Consider the following 9267-nt stretch of genomic DNA (forward strand, 5'->3'; position numbering starts at 1 on the left):
TCTGTAGGAATAATGAGAATGTCATAAAGCTTTCTTTAAGAATTAAGTTTTGCATCCAGGCTTCATTTCCTACATTTTTTCCTTCTTTCTCCCCTCTATTCTCCATCCCTCCTCTATTTTCTTTCTTTCCTTCCTTCCTTCCTTCCTTTCTTCCTTCCTTCCTTCCTTCCTTCCCTCCTTCCTTCCTTTCTTCCCTCCCTCCTTTTTCAAGTTTCATTATGTTGCCCAGGCTGGTCTTGATCTCCTGGGCTCAAGGAATTCTCCTATCTTAGCCTCTCAAAGTGCCAGGATTACAGGTATGAGCCACCATGCCTGGTATACTAGTCTGCTCTTGCACTGCTATAAAGAAATACCTGAGACTGGGTAATTTATAAAAAGGTTTAAATGGCTCAGGGTTTTGCAGGCTGAACAAGAAGCATGACAGCTTCTGGGGAGGCCTTAGGAAACTTTCAATCAGGGTGGAAGGCAAAGTGGAAGAGGTACATCTTACATAGCTGGAACAGGAGGAATAGAGAGAAGGGAAACATGCTACACACTTTTAAACAGCCAGATCTCATGAGAACCTAGCACCAAGGGGACAGTGCTAAACCATTCATGAGGTACTGCCCACTGATCCAATAGCCTCCCACTAGGCCCCACCTCCAACACTGGGGATTACAATTCAACAAGAGATCTGGGTATGGGCACAAATCCAAACCATATCACCTGACCTCTCTCTGATTTCATTTTCTACAACTTCCTCTCTTGCCAAACCGGGCCTTTTTGCAATTCCTTTACCATGCCAAGAAAGCTCTCATCTCAGGGCCTTTGGTTTGCCATTCTCTAACTTGAGAATTCTTTTCCCAGATATTCACATAACTCATTTACTCACTTAATCCAGATGCCTGTTCCAGTACCTTCCCCAAAATAGCACTTTCCTCATTGTCCTTTCTAAACGACCATATTTGTCATTTGATCCCCATCCTACTTTATTATTTCCTTGTAATGCTTACTATTATCTGACATCATATAGATATTTGTTCTTATTTATTTATTTATTTTTACCCATGTAAATGTGAGCTTCATGGAAAGGCAGAGACTCTATTTTGTTTTTTTTTTTCATGGCTATATGTCCAGTGCCTGGAAGAGTGCCTAGGACAGAGTATTAAGTGAAGGAATGAGCCACAATGGTTCAGAGTTGGGTGTTGGATAAGTGAAGAAAAGTTTTGTATAGAAACTTAGACTTTCTTTCCTACTACTAACAAGTTGTTTTATTTAAGCTGGACTCAAGCACATCATCTTTGATATAAGCACTAACAAACTAGCCTGCCAGTTTGTCAGCTTATCACCTGACAAACTCAAGCATGCGTTAGTGGCTGACTACATACAATTAATTAGTGACCAAAATACTCAATAAACATAATTTATTTAAATAATGATGAAATGATTAAATAACAGAGAAAATATTAATCCGACATGAACTTGGAAGCCTCACAAGCATTAGGAAATGTCTTTGGTGGCGTCATTCTTAAATTCTATAGTTTTTCCAGGTTTCTATATTTTGTATTCATATCACTGGTTTGATAAATTTTCTTGGATCTTTATGTTAAATCAAAACAACATTAAAAATATAAATTATTTTTTAAAGTCATAGTTGTTGTTTGGTTGGTATTTATGGCTTTTACAGAAATTCAGCTAAGCAATTCATTTATCATCATTTATCATGAGTATCCAGGTCAATATTGTTTACTTCATTCTGAGAATACGGTGTTATCTGGTGCTTGGTTCAAGTCAATTAAATTCATAGCATGCTGCTAGGGAATGAAGGGATTCTCTGGAGAAAATGACATATTTCCTGCCTTCAAAGAGACTGTCAGTTCTAACATTAATACAAATTGGGTCTCTTTCTGGATATGACACTTGGTTTGTCTCTAGCTGAGTCAATCTTTGCCTTAGATTCCTCAGCTGAAAAATAAAGCTAATAATATCACTGTTAAGAAAAAATAGTACAGAATAGTAAGGTAATGTTTACAGTTGGAACTTCATAAGGTACAAATTAATACATTCTAGAATGTTTCCTTGTGTGAATCAATAAAGAAACTAGAGTCTGTTCTAATTTTATTAGAGCTAGAATATCTATTAGAACTGGAATATTTAACAGCCCAGTAGTTTTGAAGTTTTTTATGAATTATGTTAAATGAAATTTTAAGTTGAAGCATAAGCAAATAAGCTTGTTAAAACTGGAACTGTGCATCTGGGATTGCTTAAATAGAGTTCAGCAGCACTAAGATCTAACTCCTGGAAATTTGTCACACAGATACAAATGATTTCGAGCACAGTCTGACAGTTTTATGGCCTCTTGCACTAATTTGGATACAGTTTTCCCATTTGGCACCATTAGACAGATATTACTCATTTCCAGGGCAGCAATATAAGTTATCCCAACACATAGAGATAAGGGAAAGAAATTTAGTTGCCTTGGTTATAAGAATAACTCTAGTCTTCATCTCAATAATATCCATTTGATATTTTTAAACTGTAGAGAGGCTTCCTTAATTCATGGTATCCAATCCTTGTATCTGTGATGTCATCTGAAAAATTAGAAACCCATCTGTGATACACTCTTGCCCTAAATATGATTATCTGTCTCTCAAATGTACTCACATGTGCGCACACACACACACGCACAAACACATACAACCTGATTCCATTCAAGTTGTTGGTCACAACTGAAAATGAACTTGCCTCTATCTGTTCTGCCAAGACAATGTGGACAGTAGATCTCATATTCACCATTGTATCTGAAACACCTATCACAGTTCCTTTGTATTCATACATGTATGTAGGCAAGCATTTACTTACTCACTGTTCAGTTGAATACATGCATACTTTCTCTGTATCTGACACTGTTCAAATGACAGGGAAATAGCATTGAGGAAATTGGTTCCTGCTCCATGGAGCTTACAGACCTATGCATGGTTGGTGCTTTGTAAGTATTTGTTCAGTTAATGAAAACATTTTATTTGCTGATAAATAAAGAAGTAGTCATGGTAGAGTTTTTAAAAAACTAAACTTTATTTTTTCGAGCAGGTTTAGGTTCACAGCAAAATTGAGCAGAAAGTAGAATTTCCCTATAACCCCTTGCCCCAACACACAGCTTCCCTACCATTAACATCTTGCACCAGAGTGGAACTTTGCTACAATTAATAAAGCTATATTGACACATCTTTTACCCAAAGTCCATAGTTAACTTTGTGGTACACTCTTGGTGTCATACATTCTGTGGGTTTTGACAAATATTTAATGATTATGTATCTGCCATTAAAGTATCACAGAATAGTTTCACTGCCATAAAAATCTAACTAGACTTTTGAAATTTTATTTTGGGATTTATAGAAACTAAATTGATTGGCAATTTCTTTCAGATTTTCTTAACAAAGAAGTTCTGGTCTGCACAATATTTGAATTTCTGAGGTAGCAAGCCACCCTGGCTGAAACATGCTTTCAGATCAGGTGATCTCACAAATGCGTAAGGGATCTGGTTTCTCAATCTCTTACAGCAAAGTAGTTTCTGAAGACTTCCCCAAAATGATACAGTTCATGGAATGAAAAAAAAAAAAAATCTCTGTCTTTATGATCACTATACATGAGCATAACTTTGACAGTCTTTTGTTTAGTCCTCTCTTCTTCTTCTCCTCCTCCTCCTACTCCTCCCCATTCTTCTGCTTCTGCTTCTGCTTCTGCAAAAGGGTAGATGATTTGATTTTCAGAAACGTGTGGTCTAGAGGTACATCTTTATAAATTAGAAATTGTGTCTGGTATGAACCTTTCATCAATCATGACAGAATCATAAGGCTGAAAAGGATTACTATTCAGACTTTTCTTTTGCATTTGACCACCCAGTGGGCTCCGGTCTTTAGAGCCTAGAGAATCTATGACCTCAGAAAATGGGATCCACTGAACACAGTACCCTCTTCCTGACCCAGTGATTCTTGGGACATGAAACACAATTTCAAAGTCACTGTTTCCAAATTCCTCATTTTCTAGAGAAGAAAAAAGAGACCCACAGACATAAAGCTACTTGCTTCAGGGCAATAGTTCAGTGGAGACAAAAGTTATACTAGAATATCAAGGTTTACAACATTAATTTTTACTGCTTTATATTAATGATATATTCTATGTTGTATTGACTTTCATCAAAGTCAATTAATCATAAACCAAAATTTAATAGAATTTTGCTTAGAGATAATATCTCTGATTTAGTAAAGCATCTTGTATCATAATCAATCAAAATTTTCCCATCGAGGATACAGATTTCAGGAAACAGAAACATGACATTTCACACCTAGGAACATTTCTTGGTCATAGAAATGTTCAAGAATCCTTTAACAACACTGCCCTTTTCTTTCTGAATTCCGTGTGCCAGAGCACCAGCAGTCATTTACAGGACTCTTGGATTTCTTCAAATTACATTATTTTGTTAGATATGACTGCTTTGGACATAGGATGATTCAATTTTATATACGTATATGTAAATATATACACATATGGGCATTTAACCCCATTTAAACTTCAGTGTAATTATGACCAATACAACTATGCAACTACTGAAACCAGAACAAAACAATGTCTTAAGCCTCTGAAATTCCTAGGGAACTTAAGCAAGCCATGTAAAATGATTCTCTTGGAAGTTGGTCCTGGCATGAGCATAGCCACCACCACACCAGAGAGAATGGCATGGCATTTTTAATAAGAAGATGCGGTAAAACACTGGTTTCTGTCTTCAAACAATATATATCATATTTAAATCATCTAAGAATAGTGCAAGAGTTCACTACCACATCCATCTGGTAATAGAATTTTTGAAATAGATGGAAACTGACAATTTCATTGAGTCAAAGACTACAGCATCTCTCAAGGTTTCACTGGAGTACTCACAACAGAAGGATGTCTAGACTGTTTTGAACACCTCGTGTACAAAATTCCACAGAGTTTTAATTATAAAAAGTATTTATATAATATGTTAATATGCTTACACATAATTTTTCCTACTATGAGGATAAAATGAGTTACCACCAGCAAAATGTTGAGCACAGAGTCTGAAACATTATAGGGTTTAATATATTTCATTTCTATGTCACCAAAAGTAAACAAAACTAAATTCTAAAGATAATAAGCTAATTGCATGTGTACTTTTTTCTACTAGACTATAAGCACTTAGAGCAGCCATTTTTTTCTGCACTTTTGATGCCTAGTTTAGTGTATTACTGCAGAGTAGAAAATAATATAAGAAGAATGCAGAAGAATAGAGGAGGGGAGGATGGGAGAGGGTAGGGAAATGGAAGGAAGGAAGGAAGGAAAGAAGGGAGGGGGGAGGAGGTGAGAGAGGAAGGGAGGAAGGAAGGAAGGAAGGGAGGGGGGAGGAGGTGAGAGAGGAAGGGAGGAAGGAAGGAAGGAAGGAAGGAAGGAAGGAAGGAAGGAAGGAAGGAGAGAGAGAGAAAGAAAGAAAGAAAGAAAGAAAGAAAGAAAGAAAGAAAGAAAGAAAGAAAGAAAGAGAAAGAAGAAAGAAAGAAAGAAAGAAAGAAAGAAAGAAAGAAAGGAAGAAAGAAAGAAAGAAGAAAGAAGAAAGAAAGAGAAAGAAAGAAAGAAAGAAAGAAAAGAAAGAAAGAAGAAAGAAGGAGAAAGAAAGAAAGAAAGAAAAGAAAGAAAGAAAGAAGCAGGAAGGGTGAGAATAAGGGATAGCAAACAGGCAAAGAGATATATTTCTCCAACAATTTCCTACCACTTCCGGTATAGATAGACTTCCAACTATCTGTCATGGTTTACAAGACAATTCTTTGCTCTGGGAACCTCTGTAACCTCTATAAATACACCTCATGTTCAGCTTCAGTCACACCCGATTAGTGGCATTTCCTAAGATATTCAATCACAGTCCTGGGCTTTGCATTTGTTATTCCTCTAACTACAACATATCCCCTCTTCATTTCTGTCCCTTTGTCAATCTCTGGCTAAATTCTTATCCTTTAAGCTAATGCATTTCATATAATCACAGTAAGTAATTTTTTTTTTTTGAGACGGAGTCTTGCTCTGCCGCCCAGGCTGGAGTGCAGTGGCCGGATCTCAGCTCACTGCAAGCTCCGCCTCCTGGGTTCACGCCATTCTCCTGTCTCAGCCTCCCGAGTAGCTGGGACTACAGGCGCCCGCCTCGTCGCCTGGCTAGTTTTTTGTATTTTTTAGTAGAGACGGGGTTTCACCGTATTAGCCAGGATGGTCTCGATCTCCTGACCTCGTGATCCGCCCGTCTCGGCCTCCCAAAGTGCTGGGATTACAGGCTTGAGCCACCGCGCCCGGCCCACAGTAATTTTTTATTCTTTCCTCTTACAGCTTCTTCTCTTTCTGTTTCAATAAGATGTCTTGTCATTTTTTTCTTTTTTTATGTATTTATACATGATAGCATATTTGTTTTCTTAGAATGTACACTAAATATTTTTATTTACCATCCTATTTTGTTCATACCAAATTCACATATAATTCTTAAAACCATATGTTCACAATCTTCTCCCCAAACGATGCCAATTGTCATCTAGTTTTTTTCTAATGTGCGCTCAGCAACCAGTGTTGAACCCTTCTCCCTTAAGTAGTTGCACTCTTTTGAACTCTGGAATTCTGGAATATTCTTTAGGAGAGCTTTTTTTCCCCCCCAATGCTACCTTTTTAAAATTAAGTTTTTTTATTTTGTATAAGTATAGATCCACATCCAGTTGTAAGAAATAGTACAGAGAGATGCCAAATACCCTTTACCTAGTTTTCCCCAAAGATAACATCTTTCACAACTCTAGTATGATATCACAACCAGGATTTTGATATCAGTATAGTAAAGATACAGACAAATACAGAACAATACAGAACAGTGCCATCATTGCAAGGATTCCCTGCGTTGCCTTTTAAACCACAACCACTTCCATCTCCCCAACGCTGTCGCCAACAGGTGGCAACAACTAATCTTTTCTTCATTTCTATAATTTTGACATTTCAAGTATGTCATAGAAGTGGGATCACATAGTATATGACCTACTAGAATTAGCTTTTTTCACTCAGCATAATTCCTGGAGATCCAGCGAAGTTGTTGCATGTATCAATACAGTAGTTCATTCTTTTCTATTGCTGAATAGTATTTCATGGTTTGGATGTACCATAGTTTGTTTAAACATTTACCCATTGAAAGACATATGGGTTGTTTCCAGTTTCTTTCCATTTCAAATAAATCTGCTATAAACATCTATCTACAGGCTTTTTGTGAATGTAAGGGTACATTTCTCTGAAATAAATGCTTAGGAGTACAATGATTAAGCCACATTGTAGTTGAATGTTTAGTTTTAAAAGACACTCTCAGTTTTCCAAAACAGCTCAACATTTACGTTCCCTCCAGCAATTCTTGAGAAATCCAATTTTTCCACACCTCATCAGCATTTGGTGTTGTCACTATTTCTTATTCTCACACTTTTAATAGATGTATGATTATACCTCTTTGTGGTTTTAATTTGCATTTTCTTAATGGTTATGATGTTAAACAGTTTACCATATGCTTATTTGCCACTTGTATATCCTCTTTAGTGAAATATCTCTTCATACCTTTGTCCATATTTCTAATTGGGTTTCTTATTATTGTTGAGTTTTGAGAGTTCTCTATATTAATATTCATTAACATATTAATGAACATCTATGTGTTACTATCCTTAATATATGTACCCTGATGATAATTAATTTGTAATGAATATTAGTCTTTTGTTGGTAATATGGTTTGAACAATTTTCTTTCAGTCTGTAGTAATATTTTCAACATGTTGACAGTGTCTTTGCAGGATCAAAGTTTTTAATTTTGATGAGGTTCAGTTGGTCAGGTTTTTCTTTTATCGGCCATACTCTTGCTGTAAAGGATAATAAGTTTATGTCTAGTCCTAGATCCAAATATTTTCTCCTATTTTTTTCAAACAGCCTTACAGCTTTATGTTTTAGATATAAGTTCACAATCCAATTGGAGTTAATTTTTGTGAAAGGTGTGAAGTTCAGCCCAAGGTTTAAGTTTTCTGTCTATGGATGTCCATTGGCTTGAGCATGATTTGTGCAAGAGGTTACTTTTCTTTTATCGAATTGTGTTTGCACCTTTCTCAAAAGTAAGTTTGGTATTGCTATGGATTGAATGTGTCCCCCAAAGTCCAAATGTTGGAAACTGAATCCTCCATGAAATAGTATTTGGAGGGGGACCTAATAAGAGTTGATTGAATCATAAGGGCTCTGCCTTCATGAATAGATTAATATCAGTATCACAAAACTGGGTTAGTTACCACAGAGTGAGTTTGTTTAAGTGAGTTTGGTCCCCTTGCAGTCTTGTGCCCACTTGTCCTTCTACTTCTAGCATGAAATGACATAGCAAGAACACTCTCAGCAGATGTGATCTCCTCCACCTTAGACTTCCAGACTCTACAACTGTAAGAAACATACTTATTTTCTTTATAAATTACCCAGTTTGTGGTATTCTGTTATAGCAACACAAAACAGATGAATGCAGGCATATTTTTGTCGGTCTACTTCTGAATTCTCTATTTTGTTCAATTGATCAATGTATCTGTCCCCCCCACTGACACTACACACTGTCGTGATTGCTATAGCTACATAGTAGAACTTAATATCAAGTAGTGTGATTCTTTCTACTGGATTCCTCCTTTTCAAGATTGTTTTAGCTATTCTAGGGTGCTTTTCCTCATACATTTTAGAATATGTTTGTTTGTATCTGTAAAAACCTTGCTGGGATTTTGATAGGAATGGCATAAACCTATAGATCAGTTTGGAGATAATTGACCTTTTCATGATGCTAAGTCTCCCAACCCATAAATATGGTATTCCTCTCCATCTAGTGAAGTCTTCTTTGTTTCTCTCATCAGCACTTTGGAATTTTCAGCATACAGTTCCTGTGCATGTTTTGTTAAATTTATACCTAAGTATCGCATTTTCTTTAGAGAGATTATACATGGTATTGATCCTTTAATTTCAGTTTCCACATATTCATTTATAGTATGTATAGGAAAGAAATTGTCCAAATCAGAAAGGAAGAAGTAAAATTATGTCTGTCTTTACATGTTATAATCCTATACGTTAAAAAACTGTAAAAATTCCACACTGTTTGAACTAATAATTAAATTCAATAAAATTACAGGTTACAAAATTAATGTACAAAAATTGGGAGCATTTTTATCCAGAAATCACAACCCACTTAAAAAAGAAAACAATC

The sequence above is a fragment of the Rhinopithecus bieti genome, unplaced genomic scaffold (assembly GCF_001698545.2).
Source record: "Rhinopithecus bieti isolate Rb0 unplaced genomic scaffold, ASM169854v2 scaffold_35903, whole genome shotgun sequence".
NCBI lineage: Eukaryota > Metazoa > Chordata > Mammalia > Primates > Cercopithecidae > Rhinopithecus > Rhinopithecus bieti.